This window comes from Rhinoderma darwinii, chromosome 6, assembly GCF_050947455.1.
Source record: "Rhinoderma darwinii isolate aRhiDar2 chromosome 6, aRhiDar2.hap1, whole genome shotgun sequence".
Classification (NCBI taxonomy): domain Eukaryota; kingdom Metazoa; phylum Chordata; class Amphibia; order Anura; family Rhinodermatidae; genus Rhinoderma; species Rhinoderma darwinii.
This window is the reverse complement of record NC_134692.1, coordinates 116252307-116274971: the sequence shown is the minus strand read 5'-3', so window position 1 is coordinate 116274971 and position 22665 is coordinate 116252307.

Sequence of the window (22665 nt, the reverse complement as noted above, 5' to 3'; positions counted from 1 at the left end):
TGCTCTTATATATTGTTTATCTTTGAGCGTTAGATATAGTCCGCTGAGGAGATAATCGTGGTGGGTGAACATTCTGTGTGAAAGAAATAGCTTGAGGGAACCATAGGCCCTAGCTGTGCCAGCTAGAGCAACGAGTGTCTTACATTGCGCCTATTTCGTGATGGTGGAGTGGAGTTTTTATAGTGTGGACGTTTGTTCCTGTAAATATATTGACCGTCAGAGTGATGAAATACATGTGTGGCTGTTTGGCATGCACGTTTGAGTGTCGTTGGGGGAACCTTTTGCATCAACCCCTTAATAACCGGGCCTGAAAAGGTCTTAATCACCAGCTACATTTTTCAGTTTTTGCCTCTCTGCATTTCAGCAGCCATAACTTTTTTATTTTTTCATTGACGTGGCCGTATGAGGCCTTGTTTTATGCTGAAGAAATTGTATTATTTTTTTTCATAGTTTGGAGGCAGAAAAAAATTCTTTTTACGATGCGAATATAAAAAAACCTGATACTCTTCCTAATTTTCTTGTTTTTTTTTCATCCCGTTCACGTTTCACGCTAAATAATCCATTCGATTAATTCTTCAGGTTATTACGGTCATTTAGATACCTAATATGTGTGGTTTTTTGTTGTTTTATTTAGTTTAGGGGCAAAAAAATAATATTTGATGCAAAATATTGACTTTTTTCTGGGATTTTTTTTTTTATTTGTTTTTTATTTTGTGTTACTTTTTTTACTTGTAATGTATTAGCATACTCCTGTATACTAATACATCATACTGTGTCACTATGACACAGGCTGCTGTTAGGGCAGCACATAGTGTGTCCGAACAGCAGGCCTACTGAACAGACAGCCCTGGGGTCCCTTGTAGGTCCCCATGGCTGACGGCAGAGGGATTCCCCGGTGTTTGATCACGTCACCGGATTTCCGATGACGAGATCAAAGCGGGGAGTTCCCTTTGATCTTGCCACGGTCACGGACCGCAGCGATCAAAGGGTTAAATAGCTGGGGTCCGAATGTTTTCCGACCCCAGCTGTATTCAGCAGGCTGCTCTAAGATCAGGAGCTGTAAGTTACAGCTCCTGCTAAGAGGATGAGCGCTCACAGGAGCGCTCATCAGCTTCTTCTAAAGACGTCACTGTAGACTAAGAAGATGCACCACCTGCAGTCAAAAGACGGTGGGCAGTCATTAAGGAGTTAAAAGGCGCAGTCGACATATATACAGTTCACAATATACACAAATTTTGGTTTTCATAAAGTTTGCTGCTTCAGTGTTTTTAGATCTTAAAGTCAGATAGCTCTATGGTACAGTGAAGTACAATTATAAGCATTTAATATGTTTTTAAACTTTTATTGACATAAGTTTATGCAAAGACTCAATATTTACAGTGTTGATCCTTCTTTTTCAAGACTTCCGCCATTCTCCCTGGCATGCTGGATATCAGCTTCTGGGCCAAATCCTGACTGATGGCCACCCATTCTTGCCTAATCTTACTTGGAGTTTATCATAATTTCTGTATTTTTGTCCACCCGCTTTGTGAGGATTGACCACAGGTTCTCATTGAGATTGAAATCTGGGGAGTTTCCTGGCCATGGACCCGAAATGTCAATGTTTTGTTCACAGAGATACTTAGTTATCACTTTTGCCTTGTGACATGGTGCTCCATCATGCTGGAAAAGCATTGTTCATCACCACATTGCTCCTGGATTGTTGGGAGAAGTTGCTCTTGGAGGATGTTTAGATACCATTCTTTATTCATGGAAGTGTTCTTAGGCAAAATTGTGAGTGAGCCCACTCCCTTGGATGAAAAGCAACCCCACACAATAATGGCCGCAGGATGCTTTACTGTTGGCATGATACAGGAGTCATGCATGATAGTACTCACCTTTTGTTCTCTGGACAATCATTCTTTCAGATGTCCCAAATAGTCTGAAGGGGGCTTCATCAGAGAAAATAACTTTACCCCAGTCCTCTGCAGTCCAATCCCTGTACTTCCTGCAGAATGTCAGGCTGTCCTTGATGTTTTTCATGGAGAGTAGTGACTTCTTTGTTGCCCTTCTTGACACCAGGCCAACCTCCAAAAACCTTCGCCTCACTGTGCGTGCAGATGCACTGACAGCTGCCTGCTGCCATTCCTGAGCAAACTCTGCACCAGTGTTGAACTGATCCCGTTGCTAAATCTTCTTTAGGAGACGCCCTGGCACTTGCTGGACTTTCTTGGGTGCCCTGAAGCCTTCTTCACAGCAATTGAACCTCTCTCCTTGAAGTTCTTGATGATCCGATAAATGGTTGATTTAGGGGCAATCTTACAAGCAGCAATGTCCTTACTTGTAAATCCCCTTTGATGCAAGCAATGATGAATGCATGTGCTTCCTTGGAGGTAACCATGGTTAACAGAAGAAGACAATGATTTCAAGCACCGTCCCCCTTTTAAAGCATCCAGTCTGCTCTTATAATTCAATCAGCATGACACAGCGATATCAGCTGACTTGTCCTCGTTAACACTTTCTGCTGAGCTGACGAGAAGATCACTGAAATTATGTTAGCAGGTAATTTTGGACAGTGTGTCAGGGTCTTCCCCAGAGTGGAGTCCCGAGCAGAGCGCTAGTACAGGCTCTGCTCCTGGACTCTGTGGAATTCCCTGACATCGCTGTCCATATATGGACAGTGTGTCAGGGTCTTCCCCAGAGCGGAGTCCCGGGCAGAGCGCTAGTACAGGCTCTGCTCCAGGACTCTGTGGAATTCCCTGACATAGCTGTCCATATATGGACAGTGTGTCAGGGTCTTCCCCAGAGCGGAGTCCCGAACAGAGCGCTAGTATCGGCTCTGCTCCGGGACTCTGTGGAATTCCCTGACATCGCTGTCCATATATGGACGGTGTGTCAGGGTCTTCCCCAGAGCGGAGACCCGAGCAGAGCGCTAGTATCGGCTCTGCTCCGGGACTCTGTTGAATTCCCTGACATCGATGTCCATGTTTGGAAACGTGATGTCTGGGGCTTCCCCAGAGCCTGGGTCCAGTGCAGAGCTCTAGTACAGGCTCTGCTCCGGGACTCTGTGGAAATCCCTGACATCGTTGTCCATATATGGACAGTGTGTCAGGGTCTTCCCTAGAGAGGAGTCCCGAGCAGAGCGCTAGTACAGGCTCTGCTCCGGGACTCTGTGGAATTCCCTGACATCGGTGTCCATGTTTGGACACACGATGTCTGGGGCTTCCCCAGAGCCGGAGTCCCGGGCAGAGCGCTAGTATAAGCTCTGCTCTGGGACTCTGGGGAAGCCTCTGACATCGCTGTCCATACATCAACAATGATGTCAGGGGCTTCCCTAGAGCAGGAGTCCCAGTGTTGTCAGGAGCACAGCTGGAGTCCCAGGAAGAGCCTACTAGCGCTCTGCCAGGGACTCCAGCTCTGGGGTTGCCCCTGACATCTCTATCCATATATGGACAGTGATGTCAGGAGCAGAGCTGTAATCCCAGGCAGAGTGCTAGAAGCGGCTCTGCTCCGGGACTCCAGCTCTGGGCAAGCCCCTGACATCACTGTGGCAGCATCCGCGGAGGGCACTGCGGCAGCATCCGCTGAGGGCACTGCGGCAGCATCCGCTGAGGGCACTGCGGCAGCATCCGCAGAGGGCACTGCGGCAGCATCCACAGAGGGCACTGCGGCAGCATCCACAGAGGGCACTGCGGCAGCATCCACAGAGGGCACTGCGGCAGCATCCACAGAGGGCACTGCGGCAGCATCCACAGAGGGCACTGCGGCAGCATCCACAGAGGGCACGTGGAGAAATATCTCGAATTTTAAACCTGGCGGTATTATTATAGTAATGTAGTATTAATTTTATAGTAATGTAGTATTATTATTATTATAGTAATATAGTGTTATAGTAGTTCAAATAAGTAATTTATTAACAATAATTTTGTGTTGTATCAAATTTGAAAGTAATGCGGCCCGTCAACTTCCCATTTTTTCTATATGCGGCCCACTTACCCTGCCGAGTTTGAGACCCCTGGCCTAAGGGTATGTGCACACACAAAATCAAAAACGTCTGAAAATACGGAGCTGTTTTCAAGGGATTTTCACAGCGTTTTTTATGGCCATTTTTAAAGCTGGTTTTCTATAGTGTCAATGAAAAACGGCTCCAAATAGTCCCAAAATACGCCTGAAAACAATCCGTGTGAACATACCCTAAAGGATTACTGGAACATGCTGATAGAATGACAACTTGCCATTAATTTCTGAGAAGCTAATTAAAGGGTAACTAAACTTTCAGAAAACTTCCGACATGTCATAGTGACATGTCAGAAGTTCCGATTGGTGGGGATCCGAGCACTGAAACCCCCACTGATCGCTAAAACGAAAAGGCAGAAGCGCTCGAGTGAGCGCTGAGCCGCTTAATTTCTGATTGTCTTTTCTCGGAAAGCCGATGTAACAGTGTACGGGCCCATAGACTTTCTTTTGAGTCCGTACACCGTTAAATCGGCTTTGCGAGAAAAGACAATCAGAGACAAAGCGGCTCAGCACTCACCCTTCTGACGCTTAGTCTCTATGCTCGGACCCCACCGATCAAAACTTCTGACATGTCACTATGACATGTCCCAAGTTTTCTGATTGTTTAGTCACCGTTAAAAGGCGACAACCAATATGGCTGCACTTCCTGTTACTTTTGCAAAAATGTCCACCGCAATTAAACACAAAAATGTCTATTTATAACGCACTGTATATGGTAATTTTTACTTAATGAGTAAAATTCCTCTTTACAAGTCATACATCATTGTCAATTGGAAATGATACTGTTTGTGTTTTTAGCCTTTGGATGTAAAGAAGAGTGTTTCTATTCACTAATAACTAGCAAAGAAATGGCTAGGAATTAGTAAAACACAAAGGTGGTTAGCTTTTCTTTATACAACGAATAAGCTTTGTTAATATAAAACTAGGAAACCCCTTTCCAAATGGCTTGGAGATCAGACAGGTGTTTTTTTTTGCTTGTGTTCTTCAATAGCAGGGGTTTCCGTCTTCCTACTGTCCCATGGGTTCCTAGTGCGAAGTTATGGACAATGAACTTTGTAGTTGTTGATGTACCCTTGAAGTAAGGGCCCATGCACACGGCCATATTACAGTTTCATACAACCTTCAGCTCGTATGGAGCCTTAATACAGTGCCCCTACAAGTGTATAGGCCCTTACTGCACTTCGATTTCATATTGAGGCATAAAGATTATGGCGCCATTGGATTCCACTGTTCAACATTTTCTCCACTTAGAAATAATGGCTGTCTAGCTCAGAAATTGCTTTGTAAACCCTTTTTAGACTTATTATTGGAATCTCTTTTGAGGTAGGCATTGTGTTTTTGTAGAAACTTTGTGGTAATATTGTCATAGTAAGCAGTGGTGCTTCTAGTCTTTGTGCTACCTGAAGTGAAAGAAGTCATTAGAAAGTTCATCAAACACCCTAATTAATATTTTCCTAAAGCATGTAACTTTGCAGAGACTTGTACAAATATATTCAGTCCCTTGCTTAGCAATAATACTAGAGCAGGAGATATCATATACAGCATCAGTATGTTCACTCACAGTGCGGAAGAGGAAGAAAATGATAATTATTCATTTATGATTGTTTACCAATTGTTCCCATTGTATTTCCATCATCATATAGTTATAATATGGTCAATGTTATAACCTATATGTGTGTACTACACCGTTCAGTCATAACATGTAGATAGCTTTAAAAAAAGGCTTCGATAATTTCCTAGAACGAAAAAATATCAGCTCCTATGTGAATTTTGTACCAAGAAAGAGTGCATGGTCTTTAAAGAGGCTCTGTCACCAGATGTTGCAACCCCTATCTGCTATTGCAGCAGATCGGCGCTGCAATGTAGATTACAGTAACGTTTTTATTTTTAAAAAACGAGCATTTTAGGCCAAGTTATGACCATTTTTGTATTTATGCAAATGAGGCTTGCAAAAGTCCAAGTGGGCATGTTTAAAGTAAAAGTCCAACTGGGCGTGTATTATGTGCGTACATCGGGGCGTTTTTACTACTTTTAATAGCTGGGCGTTCTGACGAGAAGTATCATCCACTTCTCTTCAGAACGCCCAGCTTCTGGCAGTGCAGACACAGCCGTGTTCTCCAGAGATCACGCTGTGTCGTCACTCACAGGTCCTGCATCGTGTCGGACGAGCGAGGACACATCGGCACCAGAGGCTACAGTTGATTCTGCAGCAGCATCGGCGTTTGCAGGTAAGTCGATGTAGCTACTTACCTGCAAACGCCGATGCTGCTGCAGAATCAACTGTAGCCTCTGGTGCCGATGTGTCCTCGCTCGTCCGACACGATGCAGGACCTGTGAGTGACGACACAGCGTGATCTCTCGAGAACACGGCTGTGTCTGCACTGCCAGAAGCTGGGCGTTCTGAAGAGAAGTGGATGATACTTCTCGTCAGAACGCCCAGCTATTAAAAGTAGTAAAAACGCCCCGATGTACGCACATAATACACGCCCACTTGGACTTTTACTTTAAACACGACCAGTTGGACTTTTGCAAGCCTCATTTGCGTAAATACAAAAATGGTCATAACTTGGCCTAAAATGCTCGTTTTTTAAAAATAAAAACGTTACTGTAATCTACATTGCAGCGCCGATCTGCTGCAATAGCAGATAGGGGTTGCAACATCTGGTGACAGAGCCTCTTTAAGTCAAAATATAAAACATGTACTTTATTTGACAAAATCTAAAAGGTTATCACATGAACTATTTAAAAATGAAACACCACAGATGACAGACAAAAAGACCGCCAAAACATGAGACAAATACTCATAAGAATTCACATAACCATTATGTATCAACATATTCATTGGTGTGCAGTATCATAAAGAAAGTGCATAGTGCAATGTAATTGCTTGAACCATAGGTATATATATTTCTAAAGGTATGAGAAATGTTCTATTACCAGCCTCATTATGAGGGCAAATAGGGACCCCCCTACCACTATTCCATTTAGTAAAGTGCTAAGTGCAAACAATGAACAACCTGAACAGAGGTGGACTACTGACCCATGATGCTGTGTCTCAAGAAATGGCGACCTGCCCCGACGCGTGTTTCGGCTTCCGCTTTCGTCTGGGGGTGGCACTTGTTAGTCTCTACTTCCTATTTATCCTATCTACTACCCAATTGAAAACTATTGTGCTCATCTGCAGAATATTACCTGAGAGTATCTCTGTCATTCCTCGGCGTCATGACCGCGATTGTCCATGGCATCTCATCACATGATGTGGGCGTCATGTGACACGTGGAGTGCGTGCGTGATTGCATCATCGCAACGCATCACCATCACGTGTGTGTTATAGATGCCGACTCATAGGTTTCCATCGGGAGAACCCTTTAACGGAAAGGCAAACCTTAGCTTCCGTTTGCATCACCATTGACATTAATGGTGACGGAAACATTGCTAATGGTTTCCGTTTGCCATTCCGTTGAGGGTTTCTCCCGACGGAAATCTCAGACGGAACCCCTCAACGGAAAGCCAACGCTGATGTGAACAGGCCCTAACTATGTAACATTAAAACACTAACAGGTGAAGTGAATAATATTGATATCTCACTACAATGTCGCATGTCAAGGGTTGGGCTATAAAAGGCAACAAGTGAACAGTCACTTCTTTAACCCCTTCACGCACCAGGACGCGCCGGTACATTCTGTTGCAGGAGGAGAAGTATGGAGCACGCTCAAGCGCTGAGCGCGCTCCATACACTGCAGGTGTCAGCTGTGTTTTACTAATAAAATGTGTAAAACAAAGTTAAAGTTACGTAGTGAAAAAAAAATTAAAAACATGAAAAATTAAAAAATAATCCTTTTCCAATTTTTTCTCTAAAGTAATGTAAAAAATAAAAAAAATAAACAAAATTGGTATCACTGCATCCGTAAAAGTCTGAACCATTACATTATAGCATTATTTAACGCACACGGTGAATGGTGTAAAAAAATGTAAACGCCATAATCGCTGATGTTTGGTCAACTTAACTCCCAAAATATTTTTTTATAAAAATTTTAAAAAAAGTTGTATGTACCAACAAATGGTACAAATAAAACCGACACCTCGACACGCAAAAAAATAAGCCATCACACCGCTCAATCCACGGAAAAATAGAAAAGTTATGGCTCTCAGAATGTGGTGAAACAAAACCAATTTTGTTTTTAAACAAAAAGTTTTTTTTAAAAATGTAGTAAATATAAAAAAAATCAATTTCAATTTGATATCACCGTAATCGAATTGAGCCACAGAATAAAGTTAAGTTGTCGTTTTTACCACACAGTGAAAGCCGTGAAAACGAAACCCAAAAAACAATGGAGGAATCAAATTTTTTCCAATTTCAGCCGCCAATAATCTTTTTTCAGTTTCCCCGTACATTATATGGTACTTTAATTTAAATGCTACCAATAGAAACTACAACTCCTCCCGCAAAATATAAGCCCTGACACCACTCCATTGATGGAAAAATAAAAACGTTATGGCTCTTGGAATGCACGAAGTAAAAAACTAAAATAAAAAATAAAAAAATGACCTTTAAAGGGAATGTGTTGCCAGCAAAACATGTTTTGTTTTTTTTTTGTTAAACAATTAGTGTGTAGGTGATTAAACATTGTTCTAATTTTTTTTATTTTTTTCACGAGTCAGGAAATATTATAAATTGGATTTAATTTATAATATTTCCCAGCACTGGTCACTAGATGGAGCAATTCCCAAAATTGCAGCATTGCATGTGGTAAAGCAACCACATTGCTTTATGCTGCAAAATTGGGAAAAAATCCCTCGCTCTAGTGAGCTCTCAGAATCCCCCCCTCCTTTATCCTGGCTAGTGCCGGGAGAAACGAGGGGTTTGAACGGTCTAACCTCCTACACTGTGTGTCGCCATTTTTTGAGCTAACACACAGTGTAGAAGGTTTACATACACTAGTAAACACACACTGAAACACGAATATACATAGAAATCACTTACCTGCTCCAGTCGCCGCCGCTCCCTCCGGTCCGTCCGCTCCGTCTGCTGCCGCTGCTCCATGTGCACAAGTCCGGAAGCCGCGACCGGAAGTAGTAATCTTACTGTCCGGCCGCGACTTCTGGTCCACAGGAAAATGGCGCCGGACGGCGCGCATTTCAAATTGGACTGTGTGGGAGCGGCGCATGCGCCGTTCCCACACACACGGCGTACACCATAGTGGATGGAACGGGCCCCGTTCGCAGTCCCTATGGGACTGGAGCTGCCGTATTCCATGTCTGTATGTGTCGTTAATCGACACATACAGAAAGGGAAAAAAAAATGGCAGCCCCCATAGGGAAGAAAAAGTGTAAAAATAGAAAAAAGTAACACACAAACACACAAATAAATATAAACGTTTTTAATAAAACCCTAACATAAAACTGATATATAAAAAAAAAATTTGGTGACACTGTTCCTTTAAAGGGGTATTCCGGTTACAACAAGTTACTCCCTATCTGTAGGGTAAGGGGTAACTTGCTGATCGGTGGGTGTCCGACAGCTCCGACGCCCACCGTTTACGGGAACGGGGACCTCGAAGTTGCACAAACCGAGCGGCAGGTCACTCATGCGCACTACCAGTGTTTGGCATTTTCCGGCGCTACCATAGAGAATGAATAGAGCGGCAGTGCGCATGAGCGACCTGCCGCTCGGTTCAAACGAGGGGTTTGGGCAACTTGGGGGTCCCCGTTCTCCTAAACGGTGGGGGCCTGAGCTGTCAGACACCCACCGATCAGCAAGTTACCACTTACCCTACAGATGGGGGGTAACTTGTAACCGAAATACCCCTTTAAGGACATTTTTTGATTTTTCATTTGCATTTTTCACTACCCGCCTTCCAAGAGCCACAACGTTTTTATTTTTTTGTCAATAGGGTGGTGTGAGTCCAAGCGGTGGGGGTCCGAGCTGTCGGACACCCACTAATCAGCAAGTTACTCCTCATCCTACGGATAGGGGGTAACTTGTTGTAACCGGAATACCCCTTTAAGGTGTTAAGTTGGTGTGTTGGAAGCCGAAAAAAGTGTGAGAATCTGAGCGATTTTGATAAGGCCCAAATTGTAAAAGCTAGATGACTGGGCCAGAGCATTTCCAAGACGACAGGTCTTGTAAGGTGTTCCTAGTATGGAGTGGTTAGTATCTACCAAAAGTGCTTGTAGAAAGGACAGTTGGTGAACCGGCAACAGGGTCATGGACTCCTAAGGCTCATTGGTGTGTGTGGGGTGCGTAAGGCTAGCTCGCCTGTTCCAATCTCACAACAGAGCTACTGTAGCACAAACTGCTAAAAAAAAGTTAATGCTGGCAATGATAGAAAGTTGTCAGAAGACACAGTTCCAGTGGCGTAACTACCGCTATAGCAGTCGTAGCGGCCGCTACGGGGCCAGCAGCATGAGGGGGCCCGTGCCGCCCGCCGGCAAGGGCCCCCCTCCCTCCCATGGCCGGAGGCTTCGCTAACAGCCGCTATGGCTGCTACAGCGCGACGCCACTGAAGGGGTTGTTCCTACAAAAGACATGCATCCCCTATCCACAGGATAGGGGATACATCATGTGGGATCGCTGGGACGCCCAGCGATAAGGAGAACAGGGGACCGAAAGTCCCCCCAAGTTCTCCATGACAGACCTTGGACTTCCGGAGTCTGTTGGCAGCTCGATAGAAATGAAATGTGCACCAGTCGCGCTTGTGCGCATGCGTGACCAGCGCTCCTTTCATTTTTAATGAACTGTGCAGACGCCGGAAGTCCGAGGTTTGTCATGGAGAACTTCGGGGGACTTTCGGTCCCCTGTTCTCCTTATTGCTGCCAACGATCATGTCTTTTGTAGGACAAACTATAGGCCGTTTTTTTTGGGGGGGGGGGGGGGGTTGGGGGCTGCATGGCGTTACCTACAGGGGGGGTTTAGGGCTGGATGGCGTTATCTCAAGGGGGGGTTTGGGGCTGTATGGCGTTATCTACAGGGGGGCTGTATGATGTTATCTACAGGGGGAGGGCTGTATGATGTTATCTACAGGGGGAAGGCTGTATGATGTTATCTACAGGGGGAAGGCTGTATGGCGTTATCTGCAGGGGGAGGGCTGTATGGCATTATCTTCAGGGGGAGGGCTGTATGGCATTATCTGCAAGGGGAGGGCTGTATGGCGTTCTCTACAGGGGGAGGGCTGTATGGCGTTATCTACAGGGGAGGGCTGTATGGCGTTATCTACAGGGGGAGGGCTGTATGGCGTTATCTACAGGGGAGGGCTGTATGGCGTTATCTACAGGGGGAGGGCTGTATGGCGTTATCTACAGGGGGGCTGTATGGCGTTATCTACAGAGGGGGCTGTATGGCTTTATCTACAGGGGGAGGGCTGTATGGCCTTATCTACAGGAGAGGGCTATATGGCGTTATCTACAAGGGGGCTGTATGACGTTATCTACAGGGGGGCTGTATGATGTTATCTACAGGGGGCTGTGTATGGCGCTATCTACAGGGGGCTCTATGGTGCTATCTATAGGGGAGCTGTGTGGCAGAATCAATAGGGAGGCACTATCTACAAGGGGGGGTTATGTGATACCCAGGGGAGGGGGGCCCCAGTCAAAAGTTTGCTATGGGGCCCAGTCTTTCCTAGTTACGCCCCTGCATAGTTCATTACAGCTTGATGCATTTGGGACTGTGTAGCTGTAGACCGGTTAGAGTGCCCATTCTAACCCCTGTCAAGTGCCTACAATGGGTATGTGAGCATCAGAACTGGACCATGGAGCAATGGAAGAAGGTGGCCTGGTCTGATGAATCACTTTTTCTTTTCCATCATGTGGACAGCCGGGTGCACGTGCGTCACTTACCTAGGGAAGAGATGACACCAGGATGCACTATGGGAAGAAGGCAAACCGGTGGAGGCAGTATGATTCTTTGGGAAATGTTCTGCTGGCAAACCTTGGATCCTGCCATTCATGTGGATGTTACTTTGATATGTACCACCTATTTACATATTGTTGCAGACCAAGTACTCCCCTTCATAACAACGGTATTCCCTAATGGCAGTGGCCTCTTTCAGCAGGTTAATGTGTCCTGACACAATGTAAAAATTGTTCAGGAATAGTTTGAGGAACATGACTAAGAGTTCAAGGTGTTGACTTGGCATCTCCCAGATCTCCGTCCTATCAAGCATCTGTGGGATGTACTGGAAGAAAAAAGTCTGATACGTGGTTGCCCCACCTCACAACTTACAGGATTTAAAGAATCTGCTGCTGATGTCGTGGTACCAGATATCACAGGACACCTTCAGGTTTTTTGAGTCTATAATTCGATGGGTCAGAGCTGTTTTGGCGGCACATGTTATAATCTATATATATGTGTGTACTATATCTATGGTCAGTTTGGTCAAAACTTGAATCTATATCTGTGTGTACTTTTATCTACAATCAACATGGTCAAAGTTATAATCTATATATTTGTGTTTTATATCTGTGGTCAGTATGGTCAATGTTATTGTCACGACTCTAGGGGTATGTGGACCCACTAGGCAACTCCACCATAGCGGAGTAGCAGCTGGCCAAACTATAGTCAATGAAAGTCTATAGAGTACCTGTTTAGAAGTTCTGACAGACACGTGGCATAGCAGACACTTTGGCGTTGCAGATGACACTTGGCGTGGCAGATGACACTTGGCACAGAGGATGAACTCGACTCCAACACTAGACTTTGCTCAGGATCAAACACAATACTGGATACGGGATACAGGAAACAGGATACGGGAACATTGGGAACAGGATACAACTAAGGCACCATTTGCTAAACGAACATGGGTAGACACAACAACGCTCAAGCAAGGAGGAAGAGGGCAGAGTCCTTTTTATAGTTCCTGGTATGCTGGGATAGGATGGGGGAGATTTTCCTGGTGAGTGCGTTAGCCCTTTAAGGCCGGGAGCGAGCGCGCGCACCCTAGCAGCAGCCGAGAACAGTACAGTGTGTCAGCGTCTCAGAGGAGGGAGACGCCGGCATGAGCTCGTCTGTCTGCGGTCGCGGCCGTTGGCGGGTGAGTAATGCCGTCAGTCCGCAAACCAAATTCCACCTTCTTGAAATTTCTATTACCATCATAAACTCCAGAGTTACTGAACAGGTCTGGAGTTTTTATGGCGTGGAGATACATCGCCCAGACATTTCCAACTGTACCCTCATGTTGAGGGGACTGCTAGGCCCACTACTCGAAAAAAAATCAGGGAATCTGGAGACTCCTGAGGACACATAAATAGATCCACCATGCCTATCTATGAACCTTCTGACTTGCCTGGCCTGTTCAACTTCATCAGGATACCCCTGTGCCTGACTGGATTATGGCTGCTCTTCTCTATCGCTGCCCAACATGTGGCCTAGAGAGCAACGCCCTAAAATACCTGCTCGTTCTTCTCAGAGCTATAACCTGGTGATCAGGACTCTACACCTTCAAGACTGTTCATTGCAGCACTATAGTGCATCTCCTTTGTTCTCCTAATTACTATTGACCAGTTCTATGTTATTCCCTATACCTCCTGGTTCAGTCGTCACAGCTAGGAACTCATTATCACCTTATCCCGCTACCACAGTACCCATAGACTGACTTACTGGACTGCCCCAGATGGATTCTATTCGCTTTAATTTTCCCCTAATACTGACTACAGCACTACCATTACATATGGCACTCGTAGTAGTACCAGCCGCCTGTTATTCAACTCCACTTTACATCCAACACTACCCCCAGCCCCTAATGCAGCCCATGCCTGGCTCCTCTTGGCACACTACGTTTAATTGCCATTCCTTTTGTAATTGTATTTCACCTCTGTGTTATATTCCATAGGTCCTTTATTTATTTGTTATCTCACACTGATTTGACCAGGGAGCATTGTCTCCTCCAAATGTCCTGCCTCTTTCCCACTCATTCCTTTCCCCTGGATTAAGCAGGATTTTGACCATGTGCGACTACTACTTCTTACTTTCACTTTTTCCCTTCTCCCATAGACCACTTTCCTTTCTCTCACATCCAAACTCCCACTTCCCTCCCTTTCTCTACTTTTTCTTAAAAACTAACACAAACATAATCTGGCTGCATCCAGACTCTCAGAATTTACTGTACCCAGCGAACGTCTGCGTTTCCTTGACATGTCCACGCTTACTAATTGCCGGGGCACTTTTTACGAGTTCAGAGACAATTGCGGCAAGCCCTTGGCAAATGCTATTCAGAGCCAGCAAACCTGCATAAATATTCCCTGCAATTTCGATCAAACAGGCACAATATGGCACCTCCCTAAGTCAGTCTATCTTGACTCTTCTACTCATTCACGCTTCCCAACTATCAGAGACTACATAACTAAGTCAGGATTACCGTCGCTCTCTGAGCAGGTCATTACTTCACTAGAAACACCCTTGAAAGCTCTTGAACTTTCACAAGCCATCAAAGAGATCCCCACTGGAAAAGCCCCAGGGACTTTACACCTATGGCTTTACACTTAACTATTATTAACAATTCGTTTTTGCCCACTCTGACTGCTTTTTGCGCGCCTTGAAGACCATGACATGCTTAGAGACACTTTCTTCACCCACATTACTGTAATACCTCATGAGGGGAAAGACTGGTTGTGTCAGCTTTCTCCCGATTTCCTCACTGAGCGTAGACGCAAAACTTTTTGCTAAGATCTTGGCCCAATTTACAAAATCTAATATGCACAGACCAGGCCGGCTTTCATGTGAGGCAAGGGATAATACACAAGAGCATTAGACATAATTTACAATACACGGACTCGAGACTACCCATGCTACTTCTGTCCATCGATGCCAAAAAGGCCTTTGACAGAGTAGACTGGGAATTCCTTGTCCAGTCCCTGAAATACATTGGAATGGGCCACTCCATGTTCTCGTGGATCTTATCTATCTTCTACAGTCCCACTGCCTTGGTTAAAGTTAATGGGTTTTACTGTAACCCAGAGGCGTAGCTAGTGGGGGTCGGCGGGCCTGGGCCCACCGACATGATGATCCCCAGTAAGTACACTTCTCTAGATCGTTCCGGGTTCGGTCATCACATGAGGCATCATCACCACACATCCAGTCACAGAACGGTACCTGCTCTTTGATAGGCTGAGTGGTGATTGAATTGCTCACGAATCCTTCCCTTGAGGACGTTACTAGGGAAGAGTTATGGAGCACCTCATGCAACAGCTAGCAGTGACACAGGAGCAGGTAATTGAAATGAGAGGGTGACAGAGTGCATATCAGGTGGCAGAGTGATGGCATACTGGGGGCCGAGTGATGGCATACTGGGGACAGAGCGATGGCATACTAGGGACAGAGCGATGGCATACTAGGGACAGAGCGATGGCATACTAGGGACAGAGCAATGGCATATTAAGGGGCAGAGGGTTGGCATACTAGGGTGCAACTGCTGTCATATTAGGGGAGAGAGTAATGGCATTCCACGGGGGCACAGTAATAGTATAACTCGGGCAGAGATGTGCTTGTGGGTTAGTTTGAGCATGGTTTTTCCGATCTAGAGAAATGGCTAAATTGTTCAGTTCGCTTAATAATAAACACCCAGATGTAGCTGATTGAACGTGCCCTTTTTTACTCAATTGATATGGGTTTTTCTGAACCCAAGGTAGTGTTAGATGAGTTCCTCACTTTCCGTAATATGTACAATGGGCTATCTATTGATATAAGCTGATCACCACTGACAAAATCTTACCATTATTCGTGGCAACAATCAGAGTGCTCACATAACAGAGCCAGACTGTGTGTCCATTACAGAACCAGCCAGAGTGCTTGCAAAAAACGGACACATGACCCTATAGTAAATTAATGGTTCAGTATGCTATCCGCAGGAAGAATGAATAGGACACTGAAGAAAACAACGTTTGTGTGCATGAGCCCTTATAGACAGCTGGCCTGGTATTATAGTCTCTGATATACTTTATAAAGATTAGGATGTGTCTCTGATATTAAGATGGCTGCAGTTTCTTCTCTTGGTACTCATACTTAATGTAGTAGTTCCCTTTTTATTTACTGTTATGCATGATGTAGTTGAGAGCATTTATACTAGGCTATACATGTGTAATGTAGAAAGTCCTTTATACTGCTCCCAAACTCTACCCACCATGGTAAAGAACCAGCTGGGGTGCCCACTAGGGTGCTTATAACCACTATGATTAGGATGCGCCTTTGCAGTTGTAAACATGTGTTACCTGCTTTGTGGGCATACTCATGCCTCATGCCTGGGATGTGTTTTGCCCTCCCGGTGCTACACCCTTAGCTAGGCCTCTGCTCTGACCTCTTAAAAATACAGAACGGCCCCCATCAGGGCTGCCCACAATCCCCTTTCTTCTCAGTTTTCTCCCTTAAACCTTTCTTACGTACCGTATGCAACAATCCTGACATTGCAGGTCCTCCAATTAGTTCCCAGCACCATAAACTAGTGGCCTACGCTGACGATCTTTTATTCTTTCTCACCAATCCCCATATTTCCCCATATTTATTTCCTAACCTTATGAAGAAATTCCAACACTGTCTAACTTTAAAACCAACCTCCCAAAGCCCTTTCCATTGCAAAACCTTCCCACCAACTTCACCTTCAAATGGGCCTCCTCTGCAAATAAATATTGAAGTACCTGCCTCCTGTCGAAACTGTATCAGGTAATCCCCCCCCCCCATACTGAATACTATTAAATCAGGCCTGAATTCCTGGCAACATGGTTTCTTTTCCTGGATTGGCAGATGCAATATCATTAACATAATTTTTCTGCCCCTTCTACTGTACCTTTTCCGAGCCTTACCCATCTACATACCTCTCTCCTTTTTTCACTCCCTACCACCTCATTGGTCTAAGTTTATATGGCACCCTGGCTCACCCTATATTGCCCGTTCTACTCTTTTCAATGGCAAGGAATACCTAGTAGACTGGTGCCGGCACTCCCTGCACAAATGCTGCATATCTGTAGAACAAGCATCTACAACCACACTACTGTGCAACTAATCACCTCAGTGAGCACTGTCCTTCACTCACATATCACGATCATCCCAATAATATAGCTCACCTCTCGATTCTTCACCAAACATGGTCTCTCCGCAACACCATCCCCCTTGTTTCCCATTCTAGCTGGTCCTTGCCTCACGAAGCGAGGCTCGTCCATTTCTCCTTCTCTCCATTTCTCCCTCTCTTTTCCCCTACTTTGCCCCTTTCTCTCTACCTTTCCACCCTCTTTCTTTGCCTATCTTTCCAGCTTGGCAGTATCAGATTTGCCTTCTCTCTGATCTCAGCTGTATATTCAGTGTTTGGCTAATTTGTCATGTCCTTGTTTGCTGCCCCATCTCAGTTTATTGTTTTCCACAAACTTTTACAGTTTCCTATTTTAACTGTAAAATATTTACAAAGCTATTTTTATCATGTTGACCTTCATTTCATTCTCCTTGTTTATATGTGTGCTACCACAAAAACAGAAAAATCTTTTTTGAAAAAAAAAAAAGACCTGCAGCAGGATCTACCAGCATCCAATAACCTATACGGAGCTACCTCCCTGAAAAGCACCAGCCTGTCTGGAACTTTCCCTTGACTTTAAACCCTAAGGCCCTGTTCACACAGAGTTTTTTTTTGCAGTCAGAAAAAATCTGCCTCAGAATTCCTTCAGGAATTTTGAGGCAGATTTTGAACTGCTGCACTTATTTTTTTGCTGCTTTTTTTTGCCCTCGGCCATTAAAGCTAATGCAATGATTACGCGCAAAAACGCAGCGAAAAACACTCAAACGCTGCAGTGATTTCAATGGGATGTCAGAAGCGGAAACTGTGGCAAGAAAGGACATGCCGCTTTTTTTCTCACGAGTGGCAAAAAGACGCCCTAGAAAAAAACAAACCTCTGCCTTTCATTGAAATTAATGGGGAAAGTTTTCGGACGTTTTTTGGTACTAATAGCGATGCGGTTTCAGCGTCAAAATCAGCAACAAAAATCTCAGTGTGGACTGACCATAAAGCAGTCATTATGCTTTTTATCTAGCAGTCAGGTGTAGACTCTTGAAGGGACCAAGTAGCATGAGTAACCAAAGTTTATTTCCCAGTCTGTCCATCTCTGGGTCAAGAGGAGGGAAACGCTCCCTAGGCCATTGACAGCGTTGTGCATGTGGCGTGTAGTCTAGTCTATGATCACACCAAGCACACTGGGTATTAGATTTTGGTTGCTCATGCCAATTGGTGCCCCGTTGAGTCTACACCTGACTGCTAGATGAAACGCATAGAACAGGTAATGGGGAACTGTTTTAGGGCTTTTGAAGTCAGGGGCAGGTTCTGGACTGGGTCACCCTTTTTGGGGCGGTAGCCCAGTCTAGGCTATAGGGATACTGGTAGATCCTGCTGCAGGGAAAAATAAGGACAGTGGACGTCTCCAACCATGTTTTAGACTACTAGTAAAGACCTACGTTTAAGTAAGACTGCTCCATTACTATTTATATGTGGTGTAGCTTTGTATCTATCAGTATTGTTCACACCACTTGACTTACTGCTATTTTTTACCAAATGCAATCGCATGTATTTAGTGGTATTAGACTAGATGCTTTACACTTCATATTTAGTTTTACATTAAGATTTTATAGGTATATCTAGAGTTTATATTTTCATTAATATTTTTTTTCACAAATGATGACATCTGAGTTGAGAAATGGTCTGATTAAGCGCTGGAGGTGATTACATGTGCAGCTGCTCATCTATCCTTCCAGTAAAAACCGAAAAAATCCGAAGGCTGGAATCACGAGTTTTTGTGCCAAACCAGGAGTGGATCCAAAAAAAAGGAAAAGTTTTAATTAAAGACTGATACTTCTCTCTTTTGTATCCATTCCTGGGCTCATAACTGCATCACAACTGGTCACGAAAACTGTTTGTGTGATTCCAGCCTAAGGGCACGTTCAGACGTGGCGGAATTTTTCCACTGCAAATGTTGGTGCAGATTTAGGGCAGTTACGCAACGAATCTGCACCAACATTTGCATTTTTGACAGGTAATTCAGACGTTGCAGATATCATAGCGGACTTGCCACAGATTTCAGTTTTTGCATTGCAAAGGCTGAAATCCGCAGTGAAATTCCGCTTCTTCTCCGCAATGGAAAGTGAATGCTTAATTTTCTGCAACGTCTGAACTACTTTCCTAAAAATGTATAGAAACAAATGAAAAAAACGGCCGCTGCAGAATTCCACAACAATTCTGCCACGTCTGAACGTGTCCTAAATGTGACATAGACATCCTCTCTGATTGGTAAGGAAGGGGTAATCTCATGAAGGAAAGTCCCTGCACCACCATCTTGGGGTCACTGGGAAGCTGTGCAGAGGGACGGATGATAGTAACAAGCTTCAAATGAGTGCTGCGCCCCGAATATTGCACCTTAAGTTTTGATGTTATAATTTAAAAGCTATTTCTGGGCTTTAATAAAATACCAAGCTCCAGCCCTTATATTCCGGTCATGGCAATCGTTCAAAGTCATGACGTATTCCATTTGTCCATGTCTGTGAAGGGATTAAAGTTCCAGCTTCATCTAGTCGGCAGATTGAACAGTTATTCTGGGCCCCCTATATAATAAAAATATAATTGTTGAGAAATAAAAAAATAAATACATACCTAGCCTCTGTGTTTCAGCGCCATTCTTCCTGTCCACCACCGCAGAGCGATGTGTAGGTGAGCCCACGTTGGTTAATGATGTTTGATTAGGCGCCAGCATATTCAAGATGAACGTTTCAGACTACCGGTAAATAACAATAGTAAAGAACATATTGGTGAGTCCTGTGTTATATAATTTACGCTTATGTATTATTTATGTATGCAAGCCAGGAGGTACAAACATTTCACAGATGCCCAATTTTAATGGACCTCTCCTGTTGGTAGGTTCCCTTTAAAATTGTTTCCTTGTAGTATACTGTTAAATATCTCTAAAGCAATGTAACACAGAACAAGATAGCTATCTATGCTGTAACTGAGTCATGCTGCTTAGAGGAAATTAATAAGCGCTGCAAAGCACGCCAATATATACACATTACAATTATGTTGCCTGTTTGTTTGCTTGTCTAGGTGCATTACATTACTAATATTATTGTTGTTGTTATTAGGCTTTATTTATATAGTACTGTGTGGACATGTTATACTGCACGCTGCACAGAGAAAGTATTCATACACAATGGTACTCACTACAGCAGAAAAAAACAACTTCATAATATACTCACCTCTAAGGCTGGGTTCACACAGAGTTTTTTGACGAGTTTCTTGACGCGGAAACCGCGCCGCAAAACTCGTCAAAAACGGCCTAAAAATGCCTCCCATTGATTTCAATGGGAGGCGGAGGCGTCTTTTTTCCGCGAGCGGTAAAACCGTCTCGCGGGAGAAAGATGGGACATGCCCTATCTTCGGGCGTTTACGCCTCTGACCTCCCATTGACATCAATGGGAGGCAGAGAAAGCGTATTTAGCTGAGTTTTATGCCCGTGGCGCTCAATGGCCGTGGGCGAAAAACGTTGCGAAAATCGGCGTGTAGGCAGAGGAAAATCTGCCTCAAACTTCCAAATTGAATTTTGAGGCAGAATTTCCGCCTGTAAAAAAACTCTGTGCGAACCCAGCCTAAAACTCTGCACCATTCCCATGTCACTGGTCATGAGAGTGCCTCCCCAGTACTTATTGTTGTCATCACAGTGCACTAGGACATGGCACGTGATTGTGGCAGCCAATCACTGGCACACAGTAAAGTCACTATGTGTAGCACGTCACTGAATTTTAAAGGTAAGTATATTATTATTTTTTTTTTCTGTTTCCAGCCCTTATGAAGATTGTATTAGGAGTCGGAAAACTCCTTGAAGCTAGACATAATAGCGCCCTTGTATAAATGGTTCTACTTTTGACTCATCTGTTCATAGAACATGATAACAAGTGCTTATTTGCAAATGTGAAAACCATTGATGTTCCCCTTAGAAAGCTTAGTGTTGCTCTTACTACTCTAAATCTTCTCGGATGTTTTGTAATTTTGTGGATAAGTTTATGCTCCACCCTTGAGTTATTTTCACAGGCCAACCACTCCTGGGATGGTTCTTCCAGAAATCTTTTAACAAACCATCAATAAATCAATGCAGATGCAAGTTTGATCTAAAGGTTGCATGTTCAGAGCTCCGACCCACCAGCCAAAATGGAGTAGTCTGCCGGGATGTACACAAAAATTAAAGTGGGTATGGGCCTTGACTTTTGAGAGAAAAGAAATGGAAACATGTCATGGCAAGGTCAAGGAACCGAAAGTTGGTGGCATGAGTAACTGGCAGTCCAGACAGCATCCAGGAACAGTGATCCAACCCATCAGGCAACACTGTCCCATTGCGTTACGGTAATGAGTTAGACAAACAACTTGATAAAAACGGAAATGGGGAAGGAGGGGGATAGCCCGTGAGTCCAAAGTTTACACTCTTTGGGGTAAAATTGTGAAGACTAATTCAAGTAAAAACTGCAGTAGATACTCATAGCCACCAATCAGGTCATAGCTTGCATTTTCCAACGGGCTCTGATAATTGAGAGCAGGATTCTAATTGGCTGCAATAGGCAACTACTCCACTTTTACATCATTGTGGTTTTATTGGACAGTATTAGACTTTGTAGGGACATACCCCATTGAAAAGGGTAATGGTAACGCTCACATCACAGTTTATTCATGCATTTCCATGAGGAATAACAGAGGGACAGTACAATACAAAGTTCCAAGAAAAGATGCTTCAGAATTGTCAAGAGAGTTGAGAGGTCCTCATTGAGGTGAAGGAGTATTCTTTTTTCACACGGGTAACACAGGTTGTTCAAGTAAATGAAATTATAATTGAAAAATGATGTTATGTGTTTCCTTTGTTTTAAGATCATATACTAGTTAGCATTACAAATATACAATAATGAAACATCTGGAAGGTCACTGATAAGTTTTTAGACCCTTCTAATAAAAAATGACTTTCTATGTATAAACAGGATATATATTCCCTTCTATTAGTGATTTTTACGGTACGAAGTTAAAGTAACATTTTACAACTATTCTCATGTTCAGCCAAAGATACAAAGCAAAAGTATTAAACAAGATATTGCTGCAATATGCTGACTTGGAAGAAGTGTTGTAGGTAACAGGGGATCTGCATGTTTACACATAGGAATACAACTACTTCTAAGGTCCGTAAACGGGTTAAATGAAGGAGCTCTTCTTATTTATGGAATTAGAAGTTTAAAAGACTGCCCTTTCCTTCAAACCATCCAACATCCTCTCTCCCTACCCTGAGAACAGACAGCCCCTAACATAGAAGAACACAGTGCAGAAAGAGTTCCCGTCTCCTTATTTAGGCAGATGGAGTCATATCTTCATACAGTTTTTTTTTTCCTTTCTCAGGAACATGCATGGGAAGCCCCCAGCTATAGCCGCACAGTCAGTCAGGCTGGGAATCATCCACACCCCACTAGGGAGTAGGACATCTCTGAGCTCCAATCCAGATGTGGATGACAGATAGCATCCCATTCGTTACAAATAACGCAATACATATTGGAGTGAAATGTATATATATATATATATATATATATATTTGAATATGTCACTTTTACATGCTGTATGTTTGCCTGTATTCCCCTGTAATACCTGTTTAAATCCTATCTATCACATGTCAAACTCAGCTCAGCTA